Source organism: Miscanthus floridulus, chromosome 14 (genome assembly GCF_019320115.1).
Source record: "Miscanthus floridulus cultivar M001 chromosome 14, ASM1932011v1, whole genome shotgun sequence".
NCBI lineage: Eukaryota > Viridiplantae > Streptophyta > Magnoliopsida > Poales > Poaceae > Miscanthus > Miscanthus floridulus.
Window position 1 is genome coordinate 9,844,111 of NC_089593.1, and position 6,000 is coordinate 9,850,110.

The window sequence follows — 6,000 nt, forward strand, 5'->3', positions numbered from 1 at the left end:
TGTCGTACGTCGTTAGGTTTTATTTGCAACACGATTGCTCGCTCAATCTGCCAGTGTCTTTCTCTGCCTGCTCTGTCTGCAACCTCGCCTCTGCTAGAGCGATGAGCTCACTTGGTCTGCCAGTATCATCCTCAGCCTCCTATGCCTGCAAGCTCATCTCTGCTAGAGCAATGAGCTCACTCAGTCTGCCATTGTCGTCCTCATCCTCGTCCCCCTCATCAGACAACACAATCGGTGATTGAACGATGCGACCAACTCGAGATCTATGCTCATCTAACTTCTTCTCCTCATACCTTGCATGAGCCAGCTCAGCGGCATGTTCCTCGCTGCAACCAATCCCTTCATGTATAAAATGCAATCAGTTAGCAATGTGATTATATTTCATTTAAAATCATGCAACGAAAAAAATGCTTTCAAGCACTCACTACCACATAATGCAACAACATACTCGTTCAAGACCTACATCTGTACTCTTGTCTCCTCCCTTGCCTTATTCCTTGCCCTTTCCTCCTCTAACGTCATCCGCCTCTCCAATCCGCATTTGTTAAGCCCAACATCGATCGGGTTGCATATACCGCATTGTCTAGCAAACTCACGCATCTTTTCTTTGTGATGTTTAATGAATAGGTTGACGTAGTCAGGTGCATATCCCCTCTTCCGTGCAATTACTTGTCTCTTCTTTAGTTCATCCAAGAACTTAGCTTGACCATCATAACATTCGCACCTACATTTCCTAGTGCTCTGTTCAAACGGCAAATTCTATCATATATGTCTTAGCAAAACAAACAAAATATGATTTCATGTTTACCACAAAAATAACCAACCTCATCATACTCAACCATATGGCCGCAATAATGGCCTATTCCAAGCTCCAAACGGACTAGGCCATAGTTGGATTTAACACCACATTCGCACATGACAGGAGGTGCTTTGTAAATCACCCTTTCTTTCTTCTTTTCCTTAACCTTTCGCGGTTCTTTCGGCCATTGGTTCTTAGGACCATACAACCACTCCTTGAAACAACACTTCGCCATTGAAAACACCTAAATAAAAGGACATTAGTACATGAACACATATAGCTCAACATTTCAACACATACACTTTGCACTTACTTCATGCTTGTTTGGACACACAAACTCCAACGTATTCTCAGGGTTTATCACAGCTCGATCTCCACAATCGCACAGAGGAGGTTCCTCATGTCGTCTAACTATGGCTAGGTGCTTCTCCTTAGCCGTCATTGGCGGAGGGTTAGGGGGGTGGAACCCACCGCTTGAAGTGATGTCTCCCTCTAAACCAATCGTTGAAAAGGAGGTACCTAGGATCAAACTTGTCTGCACCGTCGATCCACTGAAAGAAAAGGCACCTCTCATGGTCCTACACAATGAGATTCCAACAAAATATTAGTAGCATACTTACACAAATAAAGAAAAAGGATAGTGGAAACAATTTCTTACATTAAAACGACTGCATGTGTAGAAGCAACGCGCCGCTGTGTTCGGATGTTTTGATTGAAAAACATGGGGTGGAAAACAACAGTCATAGTTAGGGACAGGGAGGTCAGGAGGGACGGGGGCATCTTTGCTAGACGCGTCGGGGTATAATTCTCGAGGACGACCCCGTTTTCGCCAAAACTCCTCCCAAAACATTTCTTGCATCTAACAAAATGGATGTTATTTAACAAACATAAATCAAAACAACATAAATAAATGTCAATGAGAACCATAACTATAATACAACTAATTTCGTTCTAAGAACCCAAAGCAGTTAACATTAAACCATAAACCTAGGGTTTCCCATTTGATGCACAACAATGAACCCATAACATAACTACATGCGCCTAGGTTTGCTAGCTTTTCCATGCCTTGGCATCATCCTACGGATGTATAATACATATATTGATGGATACAATGAAACCCTAAGTGATGACGATTATTACATTCAAAAATCCGACTAATACATACCAAATCGATGTGAAAAAAACTAGGAGGGGAGCGAGGATACCTTGCTCTCAAAGATCTACGGATCAAATCAAAGTTTCCAAGGTCCAATATGCCAATTTGTGAGGTAGGGTGAAGTGGGGAGAGAAAAAAACCTAAGAGGGAGGAGAAAGAAGAGGAAGAACGCTCGGGCAGGAAGGTTGGCCGGGGTTAAATGGCAGGCGCCAGAGTGACTGGCATCAAGCTCACTGCCATGTCATCTACCGTGCCTAGGAGCTCGGTGCCAGAGACGCTAGCACCGAGACGTGTTAGCTTGGCGCCAACACCAATGGCGCCGAGTTAAGGGTCCATTTTCTGAATTCTTTCCGCCAGGGGTCTATTTGTGAGAAACTTTCAAAAAAGGGCTAAAATATAAAAAATTCGGTCTACCGTGCCCAGGAGCTCGGCGCTAGAGACGCTGGCGCCGAGACGTGTTCTCGGCGCTAGTATCAATGGCGCCGAGCTAAGGGTCCATTTTCTGAATTCTTTCCGTCAGGGGTATATTTGTGAGAAACTTTCAAAAAAAAGGGCTAAAATGTAAAAAATTCGAGTGAGACGGTGGCGTTGGACCACGACGTGTTCGAGCCCGACGTGTTCGACCTTCGAGCGGGAAAAAACCACAAAAAAAGGCTTAAGTGGGATCAATTTTTAATTTTTTAAGTGAAATATTAGGTACTATTGAAGATGACTTTTTTCCAATAACTTCTTAGGAGTTGAAAAACATGGAGTTTTAAGGAGAAAAAATTAGAAAACTCTCGGAGACGTGTCATGTGCTTTAGGATCTGTTTAGATCTGTTAGCTCTAATAATTTGTTACTAAAACTATATCTAATGGACTCAAATAGGACATCTAATAGCCCAACTAACTATTAGCCAACTACGGTACCCAGCTGACGGTTGTCTCATTAGATGTCAAATCTAGATAATTTTAGCTAATAGAAGGGCAAAAGACATTATGGACAATCCACCAATCCAATCACCTATTAACTATTTGGATCCGAACATCCCTTAGCTAACAGTTAGCCAGCTCTCTTTTTTAGTATGAAAGCATTTAGGCCCCTAGTTAGGTTTCGGTGATTAATGACGACACGAGATTACTATGACTAACGTGTGTTTTGCATAGACAATTTGAGTTAGGTCATGATAATGATAATTGATTGGGCAATCATGGTTGTCATGCCCCCGTCGATGGAAATCGTTTTGGTTTTCAAAGGATGGACGACAAGGTTGAGGATGAACTAGTTTTAAGTGTCGTTTGGTGTTGAAGAGACACTTAGAGTAGTTTAGGACTTTGTTTTTCCTTTGGCCGTACTATTAAGGGGGTATGGACTAGTAGCTTGACCTAGGTGAGTCTAGTGGGTTAGGTGTGGTGCACACTTGTCAAACCTAGCACTAGGTAGCTCAGGAGTAGTCGTAAGATCAATTGGAGCAAACTTCATTCATATAGAATTTCGAGTTGAAAGTGAATAGAGGGTCAAATGATTGACCGAACGCTGGTCTGGTTGTGACCGGACGCTGGAAGGAGAGTCCAGTCAGTTTATTTGATCAACTACAGTCGTCTGGTACTGACCGGACGCTGAGTGAAGATGGACCGGATGCTGGGTGCCAGCATCCGGTCAACTCCAGAGAGGTTCCAGAGAAGGATTTTCTTGACCGGGTGCGTCCGGTCAGTGCTGATCGGACTCTGGGTGCCAGCGTCCGATCAACATCAGTAAGGTTTCAGAGAGCGTTTTTCTTGACCGGACGCTGGTCAAAGTCCGGTCAGAACTTAACGACTCTTTCTGACACAGTGGCGGGGATAACTAACCGGAGCGTCCGGTCACCCCGCAGAGCGCTGACTCAACCTCCAAACGTTATGTTTTGAATGAGGGGGTATAAATACTTACTCCACTCGTCCATAGGAGGTCTCTTGCCCATTTGTTCAGCTAAGAAGCACCCTTGAGAGTGCAAAGGAGAGCAAGAGCCTAGTGAGATGATTGAGATTTGAGAATCCAATATTAAGGTCCTCATTAGTGCAAGGAGAGTAGCAAGTGTGCATCCACCCTTCTCATTAGGCTTGTCGTGGTCAAATGAGAGTTTGAGTTTTGTTACTCTTGGTGATCGCCATCACCTAGACGGCTCGATAGTGATTGGGAGTTTGGTGATCATCCAGCGGAGCTTGTGGATGACTCAACTTAAGTTGTTAGTGGTTGTGGGCGATTCACCACAATGGAGTGTCGAAGAATCAGCCCGAAGAGAGCACTTGATCCTTGCATGGATCAAGAGAGAGCTACACCCTTACGCGGGTGCTCCAACGAGGACTAGTGGGGAGTGGCGACTCTCCAATACCTCGAGAAAACATCGCCGCGTTTCTTTTCCTCTCTTTACTTTGAGCATTTACATTTGAGCAATTCATTTCTTGTCTTTACATTAATAGAATTGTCATGCTAGAGTAGAATTGGAACCTAGGGTGCAAAACTTTTGTGCGATAGAACAATAGAAACACATTCTAGACACAAGGGGTGAAGTGGACTAAGTGTAGGGTTTAATTATTGCAAAGAATTTTAGAATTAGCTCAATTCACCTCTACTCTTAGGCATCTTGATCCTTTCACAGTAGTGTGTGTGTGTGTGTGTGTGTGTGTATATATATATATATATATATATATATATATATATATATATATATATATATATATATATATACTCCCTCCATGTATGAAAAGGAAGTCGTTTTGGACAGCGATACGGTCTCCAAAACACAACTTTGACTTCTTGTTTACGTAAAAATATTTATCGAAAAGTGATATATGTATACTTTTATGAAAGTATTTTTCAAGACAAATCTATTCATATAATTTTTACATTTTCAAACTTAACAACTTGAGAGTTATTCATGATTTATATTCCTAAGGTTTGACTCAAACCTTGTCCAAAACGACTTCCTTTTCCTATATGGAGTGAGTATATATATATCCAAACTCGCCTATGTTCAACAATAAAAGGCAGCTGCTAGTTCTTAATTTCTTATACATCATCTTGTGGGTTGTCCACGTGTAACCTGTATCATATAGAGTTTTTGAAGGGGAAACAACTTTTTTGATACAAAAGAAAAATGCCACATACAGTCACAAAATAGTGCTACTGGTACAAGATGCGTGTACAAAATACAACGGAGTTGGTATAATGTAAAATTACTGTTCAAGGCAAACTTAACATTGGTGATTGATGGTTGAAGTTAAATTTTCCACCGTGTGCTAATTATATTGATGAAGACTGTCGACATAGGCCAACAAGCTAATTATATCGAAGGCTGTATTGAAAATGTTGAAATTTTGCATACGAGGCAAGTCCCTACTCGTCATCCCAATTTTGTTTTTTTTTTTCCTTTCTTCAGATTCTCTATAAAGAGTAGAGCTAAAAGCATTATGATATTTGCAACACCGCTCTTGTCCCAGGCGAAAGCCAACATTGATCGCAAGGGATTAAAGATGAAAGCAAGAGACATTATTGATGGTATCTTTTCTGTCCCAGAAGCAATAAAATTCATTCAGTACGTACGGCCTTACAAAGATGACTTCTGAAAGAAGCATTGGCATCAGACATCAGACATAATGGCAGGTTTGTTATGTCCAAGCAACATTAATTGGTCAGCAACAACCTGTCTTTCATTGTGTTGAAAACAGCATCCTAAACAGATCATGGAACATGACAGTAGCCATTGCTGAGGTAGACCCGAGGCCCCGTTTAGATTTTTTTTTTTTTTTTTATTTTGATTACGGTAGCACTTTCGTTTGTATTTGGCAATTAGTGTCTAATTATGGACTAATTAGGTTCAAAAGTTTCGTCTCACGATTTCTCACCCAACTGTGCAATTAGTTTTTTTTTTCGTCTACATTTAGTACTCCATGCATGTGCCGCAAGATTCGATGTAACGGTACTGCACAAAAAATTTTGGAATCTAAACAAGCCCTGAGAATCACAAACCTAGTCACCTGTCTCTGAAGAGAAGAATGGGCAGCCAACCTGTTACTGCGAATCACA